The 17,364-nt window shown below is 48.6% G+C and overlaps 1 long non-coding RNA gene across 2 annotated transcripts in view; it reads left to right on the top strand.

Moving 5' to 3' along the window:
• Positions 1 to 17,364, top strand: part of LOC132379885 (uncharacterized) — a 79,468-nt gene that overhangs the window by 37,629 nt on the left and 24,475 nt on the right. The window contains exon 3 of one of the 2 annotated variants that reach the window (XR_009507559.1): positions 9,826 to 9,997. This is a non-coding gene — a long non-coding RNA (uncharacterized LOC132379885). Of the gene's footprint in view, positions 1 to 9,825; positions 11,855 to 17,364 lie in introns of those variants that run through there. The other variant, XR_009507558.1, reaches the window with a different exon arrangement.

The following is a 17,364-nucleotide window of genomic DNA, read 5'->3' as shown; positions in this document are numbered from 1 at the left end:
GGATTAGAGAGGGTGCAGAGGAGATTCACCGGGATGCTGTCTGGATTAGAGAGGGTGCAGAGGAGATTCACCAGGATGCTGTCTGGATTAGAGAGGGTGCAGAGGGAATTCACCAGGATGCTGCCTGGATTAGAGAGGGTGCAGAGGAGATTCGCCAGGATGCTTCCTGGATTAGAGAGCATGTCTTATGAGGATAGGTTGTGGGATCTAGGAATTTTCTCTTTAGAGAAAAGGAGGATAAGATGTGGCTTTTACAAGATGATAAGAGGCATCCATCGAGTGGACAACCAAAGATTCTCCACAAGGTGGTAATGACTAATTTGAGAGGGCATATAATATGAAAGTTTAAGGGGTAGTTCTTTTTTACACAGAGAGTGGTGGATGCTCGGAACGTTGTGCTGAGGGTGGTGGTAGAGGCAGATACGTTGGAGATGTTTAAGAGACTTTTAGGCACATGAATGAAAGGAAAATGGAGGCTATGTGAGAGGGAAGGGTTAGGTTGATCTTGGAGTAGATTAGTACAACATTGTGGGCCAAAAGGCCTGTACTCTGCTGTACTGTTCTATAGTCTATGTTCAATAATGATGATGATAGATGGTCTATGTACATCAGACCTTGGACACTTTGTGCTGGGGAATTAGCTCAAGCAGGAGATTTGAACACAAATCGTTGTCTATTCGTCATATCCATGCCAAACTGCTGAGCAGAATCTGGAAAAGAACGATGCTGTTTCAGGAGGGAAACTACATCTCATCAATCCTGATTTCTACCTCACCCTTCTTTCTGAATCTTGTGAGCAGGACTCAGCTGCAGCCATAATCTGCTTTTATTTTCTTGCCTGAAGCTGATTTGAAGTAATTGATATAACCTTGTAAATCAATATGTGAAATTGACACTGGTATTTTTCTAATCAGCGCACATAGAAACAAAAAATTCAAAAAAATATTCTCTGGAAATATATTTAGCAGAGTGCAGGCCAGAGCAATCTCTTCCAAACAGCATCACACCATCCCACAGTGACCCAGGTCTCTATATTCCAAACAGGATCACACCATCCCACAGTGACCCAGGTCTATATATTCCAAACAGGATCACACCATCCCACAGTGACCCAGGTCTCTATATTCCAAACAGGATCACACCATCCCACAGTGACCCAAGTCTCTATATTCCAAACAGGATCTCACCATCCCACAGTGACCCAGGTCTATATATTCCAAACAGGATCACACCATCCCACAGTGACCCAGGTCTCTATATTCCAAACAGGATCACACCATCCCACAGTGACCCAGGTCTCTATATTCCAAACAGCATCACAGCATCCCACAGTGACCCAGGTCTCTATATTCCAAACAGGATCACAGCATCCCACAGTGACCCAGGTCTCTATATTCCAAACAGGATCACAGCATCCCACAGTGACCCAGGTCTCTATATTCCAAACAGGATCACACCATCCCACAGTGACCCAGGTCTCTATATTCGAAACAGGATCACACCATCCCACAGTGACCCAGGTCTCTATATTCCAAACAGGATCACACCATCCCACAGTGACCCAGGTCTCTATATTCCAAACAGGATCACACCATCCCACAGTGACCCAGGTCTCTATATTCCAAACAGGATCACACCATCCCACAATGACCTAGGTCTCTATATTCCAAACAGGATCACACCATCCCACAGTGACCCAGGTCTCTATATTCCAAACAGGATCACAGCATCCCACAGTGACCCAGGTCTCTATATTCCAAACAGGATCACACCATCCCACAGTGACCCAGGTCTATATATTCCAAACAGGATCACAGCATCCCACCGTGACCCAGGTCTCTATATTCGAAACAGGATCACACCATCCCACCGTGACCCAGGTCTCTATATTCGAAACAGGATCACACCATCCCACAGTGACCCAGGTCTCTATATTCCAAACAGGATCACACCATCCCACAGTGACCCAGGTCTCTATATTCCAAACAGGATCACAGCATCCCACAGTGACCCAGGTCTCTATATTCCAAACAGGATCACACCATCCCACAGTGACCCAGGTCTCTATATTCCAAACAGGATCACACCATCCCACAGTGACCCAGGTCTCTATATTCCAAACAGGATCACACCATCCCACAGTGACCCAGGTCTGAACTGGAGCGGTACTAACATTCTTGCAGGGAAGTTTGCTATTGCTTCTTGGGGGGGGGGGGGTTAAACTAAATTTGCAGGGGGCGGGGATCCAGAATGTGAGGGAGGATAGCGAGAGGAAGAATAAAGGACAGGTGGGGACTACACGGTTCCGGAATATTAAGTGTGTAGTAGAGGAAGGTGGGGCGGAACAAGTGATAAGGAGGACTCATGTACAGAGGGATGGTCTGACGGAACATGGAGTTAAATGTGTTGAAAGAATAGGTAAATCTAGGAAGGACAACAAAATTCTAGGGGCATATAGCCCGATGGGAGTTCGGGGAGTTGGGTTAAGCAGAATAGGCAGCAATTCAAACAGAGAGAGGAGAAATGGGCTAAAAATTCTATATCTGAATGCACGAAGTGTCAGAAATAAGGCGGATGAGCTTGAAGCTCAGGTGCGAATGGGTAACTATGATGTTGTTGGGATAACGGAGACATGGCTGCAGGGAGATCAGACCTGGGAAATGAATGTACAAGGGCATACGTGCTATCATAGGGACAGAAATGTGGGCAGAGGGTTGGGGTGGCCCTGTTGGTGAGGAATGAGATTCAGTCCTTTGCAAGGGGGGACATAGGGTCAGGAGAAGTAGAGTCTGTGTGGATAGAACTGAGGAACAGTAAGGGCAAAAAGACCCTAATGGGTGTTGTCTACAGGCCACCAAACAGTAGCATGGATATTGGATGCAAGTTGAATAGGGAGTTAACATTGGCATGTGGCAAAGGTAATGTCACAGTAGTTATGGGGGATTTCAACATGCAGGTGAACTGGGAGAATCAGGTTGGTGCTGGACCCCAGGATAGGGAGTTTGTAGAGTGCCTATGGGATGCATTCTTGGAACAGCTTGTACGAGAGCCGACCAGGGACAAGGCTATTCTGGATTTAGTGTTATGTAATGAACAGGATTTGATAAGCGATCTTGAAGTAAAGGAGCCATTAGGAGGTAGTGACCATAATATGATAAGTTTTTATCTGCAATTTGAGATGGATAAGGGCAGCTCGGAGGGGTCAGTGTTGCAGTTGAACGGGGAAGCTATGGAGCCAAGAGGGAGGAGCTGGCCAAAGTTGACTGGATGGATAGCCTAGCAGAAAAGACAGTGGAACAGCAATGGCAGGTATTCTTGGGAATAATGCACAAGGTGCAAAATCAGTCCATCCCCCAGAGAAGGAAGGATTCAAAGGTGGGGAAAGGGGCCACAGTGGTTGACAAAGGAAGTCAGAGATTGCATAGCATTAAAAAAAAGGAAGTATGACAGAGCTAAAGTGAGTGGGAGGACAGATGATTGGGAAGTTGAACTTAACTAAAAAGGCAATACGGGGAGAAAAAATGAGGTACAAACGCAAGCTAGCCAGGAATATAAAGGAAGATAGCAAAAGCCTTTTTTAGGTATGTGAAGAGAAAGAAGATAGTTAAGAACAATGTTGGTGAATTGGGTGAAATTTTTATGGGAAACAGAGAAATGGCAGAAGAATTTAATAAGTACTTTAGATCTGTTTTCACTAAGGAAGACACAAGCAATCTCCCAGATGTATGGATGGGCCAAGGACATAGGGTAACAGAGGAAATGAAACAGATCGACATTCGGAAGGAAACAGTGATGAGAAGACTGGGACTGAAGGCTGACAAATCCCCAGGTCCAGATGGTCTGCACCCTAGGGTACTAAAGGAGGAGGCCCTGGAAATTGTGGATGCATTGGTAATCATTTTCCAATGTTCCTTAGATTCAGGATCAGTTCTTGAGGATTGGAGAATGGCTAATGTTATCCCACTTTTTAAGAAAGGAGGGAGGGAGAAAACAGAGAACTATCGACCTGTCAGCCTGACGTCAGTGGCGGGGAAGATGCTAGAGTCCATTATTAAGGAAGAAATAGTGGCATATCTAGATAGCAGTGATAGGATTGGACCGAGCCAGCATGGATTTACCAAGGGTAAATCATGCTTGACTAATCTGTTGGAGTTTTTCGAGGATGTAACCAGGAAGTTAGACGGGAGAGATCCAGTGGATGGAGGGTAACTCGATTTTCAGAAGGCATTTGATAAGGTCCCACATAGGAGATTGGTGGGTAAAATCAAAGCTCAGGGCATCGGGGGGAAGGCATTGACATGGATAGAAAACTGGTTGGCAGATAGAAAGCAAAGGGTAGCGGTGAATGGGTGTTTCTCAGAATGGCAGGTGGTGACTAGTGGGGTGCCACAGGGATCGGTATTGGGACCACAGCTATTTACGATTTACATCAATGATTTAGATGAGGGCATTGAGAATAACATCAGCAAGTTTGCTGATGATACTAAGCTGGGTGGCAGTGTGACATGTGATGAGGATTTTAGGAGAATTCAGGGTGACTTGGATAGGCTGGGTGAGTGGGCAGATACTTGGCAGATGACGTTTAATGTGAATAAGTGTGAGGAAGGCAGATTATTATCTGAACTGTGTAGAGTTAGGTAAGGGAGAAATACAAAGAGATCTAGGAGTCCTTGTTCATCAGTCACTGAAGGTGAATGAGCAAGTGCAGCAGGCAGTGAAGAAGGCTAATGGAATGATGGCCTTTATCACAAAGGGAATTGAGTACAAGAGCAAGGAAATTCTCTTGCATTTGTACAGAGCCCTGGTGAGACCACACCTGGAGTATTGTGTACAGTTTTGGTCTCCAGGGTTAAAGAAGGACATCCTGGCTGTAGAGGAAGTGCAGCGTAGATTCACGAGATTAATTCCTGGGATGTCCGGACTGTCTTACACAGAGAGGTTAGAGAGACTGGGCTTGTACACGCTGGAATTAAGGAGATTGAGAGGGGATCTGATTGAAACATACAAGATTATTAAGGGATTGGACAAGATAGAGGCAGGAAATATGTTCCAGATGCTGGGAGAGTCCAGTACCAGAGGGCATGGTTTGAGAATAAGGGGTATGTCATTTAGGACAGAGTTAGGGAAATACTTCTCCCAGAGAGTTGTGGGGGTCTGGAATGCAGTGGAAGGTAGTGGAGGCCAATTCTCTGGATGCTTTCAAGAAGGAGCTAGATAGGTATCTTATGGATAGGGGAATCAAGGGATATGGGGACAAGGCAGGAACCGGGTATTGATAGTAGTTGATCAGCCATGATCTCAAAATGGCGGTGCAGGCTCAAAGGGCTGAATGGTCTACTTCTGCACCTATTGTCTATTGTCTATTATATATTCCAAACAGAACTTGCAGACTTGCAGACTGTCTATACGACAATAACCACGTATAAAATGATTCATGAGAATTCTTTTCAATTCAAGAGCAACTGAACATTCATTTGAAAAGTGCAAAAGTTTTGACAAAGGTCTTCAAAAAAGGCTATTAATTAAAGACAAATCTTCAGATTCAGATTTATTTACCATCTGTACATCGAAGCATACAGTGAAATGCGTTGTTTGCGTTAACGGCCAACACAATCTACGGATATGCTGGGGACAGCCCATAAATGTTGCCACTAGCTCAGTACCAACACAACATGCCCACAATGTTCAGCAGAACAACACAAGCAACAACAACAACAGCAAACAAGCTCCCTTTCCACACTCCCTCACATCCACCTGCCCCCTCACCCACACAGACTTGCCTCCAAAGCCAGGGCAGGCTGTCTCCAGTCCATGGACCTGGACTCTCAGATATCAGTCCTTCAAACTCCAGTTCCCAGCCTGGCTTCCAGCCTCCAGACTCACTGCGCCTTTGGGACTTGACTTCTGGGTTTGCCAGCCCCTGCATATTGTTCCAAGGGCTAACTGCGCACGGTACTACGGCACTTTGACCTGCGAACTCACTGACTGGGGTCACTACAAACTATGGACTCCATATCTCCTGTTCTCAGTATTATTTTCTTTGCACAATTTCTCTTCTTTTGCACATTGGATTTTGGTCAGAATTTGTTCATGTAGAGATTTTCAAATTGTGTATTCTGTGGAATCAGATGGCAGAGGGGAAGAAACCATCCCTCAGTGATGAGTGTGTGTCCTCCAGCTCCTGTACCTCCTCTCTGAAGGTATGTCCCAGATGGTGAGGGTCACCACATTGTTGAAGATGTCCTCAACTGTGGAGAGGTTTGTGCCCCTGATGGAGCTGGTTGAGTCTACAAACCCCTGCAGTCTCTTGTGATCCTGTGGATCGGAGGCTCCATGCCAGCCAGTGACACAACCAGTCAGGATGCTCTCCACTGTACGTCAGCACAAATTTCCCAGAGTTTCTTCAGTCTCTTCACTCCGAGTGAAGAATAGGTGCTGCTCTGCCTTCTTTGTGCTGGGCCCAAGATAGTGTAGGACTTTGTGAATAAAACACACGAGAGTCACTTTATGTGCTTAACAAAAGCCACAGGTCTTTACCTCCATTACGAGCAAATCGAAAGCAGTCGCTTTACACTGACATCATTACGTCAGACACTGGCTCTTAAGGTGAACAGAACAGCTCAATGGCAGTGTTTGTGAGGTATAGAAGCAGAATTAGGCCATTTGGCCCATCGAGTCTGCTCTGCCATTTCATTATGGCTGATCCGCTTTTCCTCTCGGCCTTAATCTCCTATCTTCTCCCCATAGGTCATGCCCTGACTTATCAAGAACCATCATCCTCTGCCTTAACTATACCCAGCGACGGTGTCTATGGCCACCTGTGGCAATGAATTCCACAAATTCACCACTCTCTGGCTAACAAAACTATGGAGGCTAGTACCCATAATGGAGCTGACTAACTCTCTGCAGATTGCTACAATCCTGTGCAGTAGTCCTCCCCCCACACTCCACACTCCACACTCCACAGTACGTTTCTGAGTATTTTAGGTGACAAACCAAATCTCCTCACACTCCTAATGAAGTATAGCCACTGACTTGCCTTCTTCATAGCAGCATTGATATGTTGGGACCAGGTTAGATCCTCGGAAATATTGATACTTGAAATTGCTCACTCTCTCCATTTCTGAGGGTTGGTTTGTGTTCCCTCATCTTACCCTCCCTGAAGTCCAAATCAGCTCTTTCGTCTTACAGACATTGAGTGCGAGGTTGTTGCTGTGACACCACTCAACTAACTGGTATATCTTGTTCCTATACGCCCTTTCACCACCATCTGAAATTCTGCCCATAATGGTTGTATCATCGGCTGTTATGGTCTGGTCCGTAGCCTGCATTCTGGGTCTTGATCCGGTCCGCAGACTCTGGACTCCGGGTCTTGTAGCCGTCCCTCCTTTCACCCTTAAGCCCAAATGGGATCATCTTGGCTTAAGGAGGCGCACCTGATGCCTATTGGCTGACAGGTGTATATAAGGGGCTCTGGGACTCAGTCCAGTTGGGGTGGGCTTTACTTATCATGGTTTTCTTCTGTTTGTCCTGGCTTGAAGTACCCACCATCAATCAACTAACTAGTTCTGTGAGTCAGTCTTGGAGTAACCCTGGACTGGGCTCCCTTCCTATCCCTTGCCTCTGCTGGGTAAGCAGGCTGGACTCTGCCCTTTCCTACCCCTTGCTTCTGATGGGTGGTGCCCTGCAACCTGCCCAGGCCCCTGTGTTCTTGCCTGGGAGGCTGGGCCCTGCCCAGGAGTTATGTGGCCTGCCCAGGGGGCTATCCTCCCAGCATTCCTTGTCCCATAGACCCATCCTCTAGCCTAGCCAAGATCCTGCCTTGCCTGAACTATCTCTGAACCCCAGGATCACCTTTGAATGCCCTGTCCCTCATACATGCCCCAGTCTCCCTATCTTGTTCTATTGTTTATTTGTTCCTGTCCTGCCCCTAGTACTTCAGTGTCCTGCATTTGGGTCCAGCCTCACGTCCCCTTATGACATCAGCAAATTTGTAGATGCTGTTTGAGCTGCCTAGCCACACAGTCATGGTGCAGAGAGAGTCGAGCAGTGGGCTAAGCACACACCCCTGTGGAGCACCAGTGTTCATTGTCAGCGAGGTGGAGGTGTTATTTCCAATCCGCACAGATTGTGGTCTCGGTTAGGAAGTCAAGGATCCAATTGCAGAGGGAGGTACAGAGGCCCAGGTTCTGTAGCTTTTTGATCAGAACTGTAGGAAAGATGTTGTGCTGATCTATAGTCAATAAACAGCATCCTGACATTGGTACTTGCATTGTCCAGGTGGTCCAAAGCAGCATGGAGAGCCAGTGAGATCACATCTACTGTAGACTTCTTGTGGCAATAGGCAAATTGCAGTGGGTCCAAGTCCTTCCTGAGATGGGAGTTAATTCTAACCTTGACCAACCTCTCAAAGCATTTCATCACTGGAGATATGAGTGCTGCTGGACGATAGTCATTAAGGCAGCTCACTCTGCTCTTCTTGGGAACTCGTATAATTGTTGCCCTTTTGAAACAGGTGGAAACTTCCAACTGTAGCAGTCCAATTGAAAATGCTTTGGGTACCTGCCTTCAGAGGTGACGTGTAGTCCTGGTGGCGATGGACTTGTAGCATCTCCCTGATGGCAATTTGGTGAATAGGTGACTACTAGGGAGACTACTTGGGACCAGCAGTAACCAGATTCCTTAATCACAGTGTTAGGAAAACACCAACAATTGAAAATATAACATTTGCACTGTACATACATATTCTCAGGGCCACTTTACTAGATACATGTCTACACCTGTACATTAATACAAATATATATTCAGCCAATCATGCAGCAGCAACTCAGTGCATAAAAGCATGCAGACATGGTCAAGAGATTCAGTTGTTGTTCAAAGCAAACACCAGAATGAGGAAGAAATGTGATGTAAGTGACTTTGATTGTGGAATGATTGTTGGTGCCAGATGGGGTGGTTTGAGTATTTCAGAAACTGCTGACCTCCTGACATTTTCTAGAGTTTACGGAGAATGGTGTTTTCATATTTAAAAACAACCAACCATCCAGTGAGCGGAAGCTCTGTGGGCAAAAACCGCCTTTTATAGAGAGAGGTCAGAGGAGAATGGCCAGGCAGGCAACAGTAACTCGAATAACAACACGTTACAACAGTGGTCTGCAGAAGAGCATCTCTGAACACGCAGTATGTTGAGACAGACAGACATACTTTATTGATCCCGAGGGAAATTGGGTTTCGTTACAGTCGCACCAACCAAGAATAGTGTAGAAATATAGCAATATAAAATCATAAATAATTAAATAATAATAAGTTAATCATGCCAAGTGGAAATAAGTCCAGGACCAGTCTATTGGCTCAGGGAGTCTGACCCTCCGAGGGAGGAGTTGTAAAGTTTGATGGCCACAGGCAGAAATGATTTCCTATGATGCTCAGTGTTACATCTCGGTGGAATGAGTCTCTGGCTGAATGTACTCCTGTGCCTAACCAGTACATTATGGAGTGGATGGGAGACATTGTCCAAGATGGCATGCAACTTGGACAGCATCCTCTTTTCAGACACCACCGTCAGAGAGTCCAGTTCCACCCCCACAACATCACTGGCCTTACGAATAAGTTTGTTGATTCTGTTGGTGTCTGCTACCCTCAGCCTGCTGCCCCAGCACACAACAGCAAACATGGTAGCACTGGCCACCACAGCCTCATAGAACATCCTCAGCATCGTCCGGCAGATGATAAAGGACCTCAGTCTCCTCAAGAAATAGAGACGGCTCTGACCTTTCTTGTAGACAGCCTCAGTGTTCTTTGACCAGTCCAATTTATTGTCCCCAGGTATTTGTAATCCTCCACCATGCCCACACTGACCCCTTGGACGGAAACAGGGGTCGTCAGTGCCTTAGCCTTCCTCAGGTCCAGCACCAGCTCCTCAGCCTTGAAGCGGATGGGCTACAGCAGCAGAAGACCATGAATGGACACTCAGTGGCCACTTAATTAGGTACAGGAGGTATGTAGTAACATCTTTTAACCTCTTCAAGGTCAAACTAACCCTTCCTTCTACATAGCCCTCCATTTTTCTATCATCCATGTGCTGAGGAAAGAATATCTTCAATATCCCAAATGTATCTGCAACCCACCTCCCCAGCAACACGATCCTCGGACCCACCACTCCCTGTGTAACGAACTGACCTTCGTCATCCTCGGACCCACCACTCCCTGTGTAACGAACTGACCTTCGTCACCCTCGGACCCACCACTCCCTGTGTAACGAACTGACCTTCGTCACCCTCGGACCCACCACTCCCTGTGTAACGAACTGACCTTCATCACCCTCGGACCCACCACTCCCTGTGTAACGAACTGACCTTCGTCACCCTCGGACCCACCACTCCCTGTGTAACGAACTGACCTTCGTCACCCTCAGACCCACCACTCCCTGTGTAACAAACTGACCTTCGTCACCCTCGGACCCACCACTCCCTGTGTAACGAACTGACCTTCGTCACCCTCGGACCCACCACTCCCTGTGTAACGAACTTACCTTCATCATTGTCGGACCCACCACTCCCTGTGTAACGAACTGACCTTCGTCACCCTCGGACCCACCACTCCCTGTGTAACGAACTGACCTTCGTCACCCTCGGACCCACCACTCCCTGTGTAACGAACTGACCTTCATCACCCTCGGACCCACCACTCCCTGTGTAACGAACTGACCTTCATCACCCTCGGACCCACCACTCCCTGTGTAACGAACTGACCTTCGTCACCCTCGGACCCACCACTCCCTGTGTAACGAACTGACCTTCGTCACCCTCGGACCCACCACTCCCTGTGTAACAAACTGACCTTCATCACCCTCGGACCCACCACTCCCTGTGTAACGAACTGACCTTCGTCACCCTCGGACCCACCACTCCCTGTGTAACGAACTGACCTTCGTCACCCTCGGACCCACCACTCCCTGTGTAACGAACTTACCTTCGTCATCCCCCCCCCCCCGCCCCCGTTTCCTCCAAACACCTTCAAGTTATGCCCCTCTCACATTAGCCATTGCCACCCTGGGAAAACGTCTCCGGCTGTCCATTTTATCTGCGCCTCTTATCATCGTGTTAACTCTATCAAATCTATGGTCCTGTCTGTTTTATGAGCCCCAAATGTCTCACTATTTTTCTTCAAAGGCAGCCTGGGCCAGACTCGACTTGTCAGCAGTGATATGTGAGCAGGAAATTTGTGATTAAACTTGCTGAATTCTCTCATTTTAATGTCTTTGAATAATGTTCCAAAATAATGAATGTCCTACCATTCCTCAGTCCATAGGAAGCCTTGCTTGACACATCTTCCTTTATTCTAGCTGCTCAGCCTTGGGGGAAACTCCCCCATACAGATTTCTGTGCCAAATCCTGACTTAGCGTCTCTGTCGCTGTCGTTGTTGTTACAAGACAGAAGGCTTCTGACAGACAATCATTGTTGAACATCTGGGTCCAGGGAATGGAATTCACGTGAGCTGTGTACTGATGTAGAGGTGAAATACTGAGAGGTTTCGCAAAATTGCAAAACAAAAGCAACGGCTGATGAGATTTTGGAATTAAAATAGGAAATGCTGGAAGGCATCCAGGAAGTAAAGGCACAAAGGTGCCAGTAATAGGCCAGAAATATCACAAAGGATCCCATTTACCCTGCCAATGGACTGTTCATCCCACTCCTCCACTCCCAGACTCAGAAACAGTCACTTTCCCCAAGCAGTGAGGCTGATCAACACCTCCACCCACTGACCCACCCCTCCACTCCCAGACTCAGAAACAGTCACTTTCCCCAAGCAGTGAGACCGATCAACACCTCCACCCACTGACCCACCCCTCCACTCCCAGACTCAGAAACAGTCACTTTCCCCAAGCAGTGAGGCTGATCAACACCTCCACCCACTGACCCACCCCTCCACTCCCAGACTCAGAAACAGTCACTTTCCCCAAGCAGTGAGGCTGATCAACACCTCCACCCACTGACCCACCCCTCCACTCCCAGACTCAGAAACAGTCACTTTCCCCAAGCAGTGAGTCTGATCGACACCTCCACCCACTGACCCACCCCTCCACTCCCAGACTCAGAAACAGTCACTTTCCCCAAGCAGTGAGGCTGATCAACACCTCCACCCACTGACCCACCCCTCCACTCCCAGACTCAGAAACAGTCACTTTCCCCAAGCAGTGAGGCTGATCAACACCTCCACCCACTGACCCACCCCTCCACTCCCAGACTCAGAAACAGTCACTTTCCCCAAGCAGTGAGGCTGATCGACACCTCCACCCACTGACCCACCCCTCCACTCCCAGACTCAGAAACAGTCACTTTCCCCAAGCAGTGAGGCTGATCAACACCTCCACCCACCGACCCACCCCTCCACTCCCAGACTCAGAAACAGTCACTTTCCCCAAGCAGTGAGGCTGATCAACACCTCCCCCCACTGACCCACCCCTCCACTCCCAGACTCAGAAACGGTCACTTTCCCCAAGCAGTGAGGCCGATCGACACCTCCACCCACTGACCCACCCCTCCACTCCCAGACTCAGAAACAGTCACTTTCCCCAAGCAGTGAGTCTGATCAACACCTCCACCCACTGACCCACCCCTCCACTCCCAGACTCAGAAACAGTCACTTTCCCCAAGCAGTGAGGCTGATCAACACCTCCACCCACTGACCCACCCCTCCACCCAGACTCAGAAATGGTCACTTTCCCCAAGCAGTGAGTCTGATCAACACCTCCACCCACTGACCCACCCCTCCACTCCCAGACTCAGAAACAGTCACTTTCCCCAAGCAGTGAGGCTGATCAACACCTCCACCCACTGACCCACCCCTCCACTCCCAGACTCAGAAACAGTCACTTTCCCCAAGCAGTGAGTCTGATCAACACCTCCACCCACCGACCCACCCCTCCAGTCCCAGACTCAGAAACAGTCACTTTCCCCAAGCAGTGAGGCTGATCAACACCTCCACCCACCGACCCACCCCTCCTCTCCCAGACTCAGAAACAGTCACTTTCCCCAAGCAGTGAGGCTGATCAACACCTCCACCCACTGACCCACCCCTCCACTCCCAGACTGAGAAACAGTCACTTTCCCCAAGCAGTGAGGCTGATCGACACCTCCACCCACTGACCCACCCCTCCACTCCCAGACTCAGAAACAGTCACTTTCCCCAAGCAGTGAGTCTGATCAACACCTCCACCCACTGACCCACCCCTCCACTCCCAGACTCAGAAACAGTCACTTTCCCCAAGCAGTGAGGCTGATCAACACCTCCACCCACTGACCCACCCCTCCACTCCCAGACTCAGAAACAGTCACTTTCCCCAAGCAGTGAGGCTGATCAACACCTCCACCCACTGACCCACCCCTCCACTCCCAGACTCAGAAACAGTCACTTTCCCCAAGCAGTGAGGCTGATCAACACCTCCACCCACTGACCCACCCCTCCACTCCCAGACTCAGAAACAGTCACTTTCCCCAAGCAGTGAGGCTGATCAACACCTCCACCCACTGACCCACCCCTCCACACCCTCAACCACCACTACTTTATCATTTCCTGTCAGAGTCACCTTATGTACAGACACTCCTGTGCCTAAGTCCCTTTATGGACATACGTCCAATCTATGTGTATTGATATTTATTGTGTTTTTATCATTGTGTTCTTTATCTTATTGTGTTTTTCGTGTTGCATCTGATCTGAGTAACAATTATTTAGTTCTCCTTCACACTGTACCGGAAATGACATTAACAATCTTAAGATGCTCTTGAGAGATGCCCCTATCCAATGCCTCCACCACCGTTCCCAGCAAAGCATTGCAGACTCCCGCCACTCTCTGAGTAAAATAGACTGCCCCACGCATCTCCCTTGACTTTACCCAAAATGACAATGAAGTTGAATCTGATCTAATCAGGGAGGAGGCTATGTGGCATCCTCAGCAGAGCCAGCAGTTTTCATCCTGCCCTTCTGCATCATTTATGGTTAACCTGTCACCAACATTCCCTCATTTTCCCAGACCAACTGAGCCAGAATTTTTTACAAGGCCTGAAAACTGTGCAGTACTTTAAGTGTTTAAATGTAAAGAGTTTTTGCGTTCTCCATGTGACCGAGTGAGTTTCCTCCCACAGTTTAAAGGCGTACCAGTTGGATTTGGAAATTGTCTTGTAATTAGGGTCAGATTAAATCAGGAGGTTGCCAGACAGCTGGGCCCAAAGGGCCAATTCCATGCTGAATCCCAACAAAGCAACAAAATTCCAGCTGCACAGCAACCAAGGCGATGTGCGTGGGAGCATTTTGGTTATTGCGCGGTCGCACAGTTTAGAGGGAACGGTGCCCGTCAGTCAGAAATCTGTGATCACAGGCACGTCTTTGGTATGAAGTTTTTGTCTTGTGAGGATATGTTGAGTGAGGGAGGGCTTTCCCCTCAGGAATGAAGGAAGATGAGAGGTGACTTGATCGAAGCGTATAAGATAACATGAGGCATAGATCAAGCAGACAGCCAGACACTTGTTCCCAGGGTTGAAATTGCTATTACCAGGGAGCATAATTTTAAGATGACTGTCGGAAAGAATAGGAGGAATGTCTTTTATACACAGGGCATGATGGGTGTGTGGAACTCTCTGCCAGGGCTGGTGGTAGAGGACATGCTCTCGTCTCACTGCTGCTATCAGGAAGGGAGCCTCAGAACTCACACCACCAGGTTCAGGAACAGTTATTACCCTTCAATCATCAGACACTTGAACCAGAGGGGATAATTTCACTCACCCCGTCACTGAAATGCTCCCACAGCTCATCGACTCACTTTGGACTCATCTCGGGTTCTCAATATTCATTGCCTATTTATTCAATATTATTCTTTCTCTCTTCTTGTATTTGCAGTTTGTTGTCTTCTGCGCTCTGGTTGAACGTCCAGGTTGGGCAGTCTTTCACTGATTATTATTCTACAGATTTATTGAGTGAAGTGAATCTCTGGGTTGTATACAGGGACATGTTCGTACTTTGATCTTGAACTTGGATCAGGGATATTTAAGAGAGTCTTAGGTCAGCTCATAGATGATAGAAGAACGGAGGACTATATGAGGAGGAAGAACGAGATTGACCTGAGAATACGTTACAGTGTCAATTCAACATTGTGGGCTGAAGACCCTGTGTTTCAAGGCTTGGAGTAGCCATATCAATCATTTCCCACGCCCCGCTAGTGGATGTTTGCTGTGAGGAAAGAGCTAGTACTGGTATGATGGGCCAAATAGCTCCTGTGCTCCAATATCACCCAATTCATGTGTTCGTACAATTCCCTTCTGAAGCTCCTGCTGAATCTGCTGTCACTAATACTTCAAGCAGCATATCCCCAATCCCACTTACTGCTTTAAACTGTTCCCACCATCCCTGCAGGGTCTTCTGCTAACTCGTTAAATCCCTGTCCTCTAGTCACCAACCTTGCTGCTTAAAATAGTTACTAAATGCTCCTTAAACTAACCTCGTATTTTTAAACAACTTCATTAATCTCCACTCAGAATCTTTGCTCTAAGGAGAACAGTTCTACATCCCCCTCTCTCCATGTAATTAAAGGCCTCCCTCGCTGGAATTATTCCAGTAAATCTGCTCTGTACCCTCTCTAACAGAGGCAATTTCTATGTATATTTCTCCTTTATTGTTCCACATGTGTCATCAAACACCAATTAATTGGCACTGAGGCACCTAAGTAGGTGTTAGGGCAGAGAGACGAAGACTCAGTCAAAGATAGGTTTTAATACTGAGGGAGAAATACAGCATAGATACAGGCCCTTCGGCCCAACTTGTCTATGCTGACCATAGTGTCCACCCAGCTGGTCCCAAGCTTCTACATTTGACCCAAATCCCTTTTCGTCTGACCCCTCCATGTACCTACCAGGAGTGGCTTAAATAACCCCATTGTACCTGCTCAGCCTCTTCTCTTGGTAACTCGTTCTACGTATTCATCACTCTTTGACCCTTTGACCATCCACCTACAAGACAAACAAGCCAGGTCAGTACGATACGGAGAGCAGTCTGTTGCCTAAATAGCAGGCTGCCCCTCCACACATCTGATCAATTCAGAGGAACGGCAGAGACCGATACAGTTTGGCACCAGTGACACAACAGGAGTTGCCAGTCAGCATTGAACTCAATGTAGGACTGACTTAGGGACTCCAGCTCCAGATTTTCCCCCTCGGGGTTTACTCCCAAAACCTTCCCCATGAGCGGGTACAGCCGCAGGGCAACAGGGGTTTGAGATCAGTGTTTTCCTTCTCCCGGATGAGCTGCCAACCACGGCTAAAAGCCCTATCTGCCCAAAGGCACCAGTAACCTGCATTCGCCTCTTCTCCGGTCAGTAGAAACGGTTCTGCTGGGCATAGCAGCTAAGCCACACGGGAGCTGGTCTTGGTTGTCAGAGATTGTTAGAGGCACAGGCCATTGGGAGCATTTTATAGGTAGTGGGAGGTTATACCCGATACCACCCCTGACCTTCGGCTCAAATGGGAGGACGAGGGGCCAACAGTCAGGAGCCACAGGGAGGTAATTATCTCTAAGTTGCAGGAGACAGGTATCTGGGTGACTCTCTGGAGAATGGTAGGGGTGAATGCACAGACAGTGCAGAGTACACATCAGGCCATTCCCTCAATAATAATGTTAATAACTATTGAGGGGGACGACCTACCGGGGGCGAGTCAGAGAGACCGGGAGTATTGAGGGGACGACCTACCGGGGGCGAGGCAGAGAGACCGGGTGTATTGAGGGGACGACCTACCGGGGGCGAGGCAGAGAGACCGGGTGTATTGAGGGGGATGACCTACCGGGGGCGAGGCAGAGAGACCGGGTGTATTGAGGGGGACGACCTACCGGGGGCGAGTCAGAGAGACCGGGTGTATTGAGGGGACGACCTACCGGGGGCGAGTCAGAGAGACCGGGTGTATTGAGGGGGATGACCTACTGGGGGCGAGCAAGAGAGACCGGGTGTATTCAGCGGGATGACCTACCGGGGGCGAGGCAGAGAGACCGGGTGTATTGAGGGGGACGACCTACCGGGGGCGAGTCAGAGAGACCGGGTGTATTGAGGGGGACGACCTACCGGGGGCGAGTCAGAGAGACCGGGTGTATTGAGGGGACGACCTACCGAGGGCGAGCAAGAGAGACCGGGTGTATTGAGGGGGACGACCTACCGGGGCCGAGGCAGAGAGACCGGGTGTATTGAGGGGGACGACCTACCGGGGGCGAGGCAGAGAGACCGGGTGTATTGAGGGGGACGACCTACCGGGGGCGAGGCAGAGAGACCGGGTGTATTGAGGGGGACGACCTACCGGGGGCGAGTCAGAGAGACCGGGTGTATT

This window comes from Hypanus sabinus, chromosome 23 (genome assembly GCF_030144855.1).
Source record: "Hypanus sabinus isolate sHypSab1 chromosome 23, sHypSab1.hap1, whole genome shotgun sequence".
Lineage (NCBI taxonomy): Eukaryota > Metazoa > Chordata > Chondrichthyes > Myliobatiformes > Dasyatidae > Hypanus > Hypanus sabinus.
The sequence above is the reverse complement of the archived record's forward strand: the minus strand, read 5'-3'. Positions and strand labels throughout refer to the sequence as shown.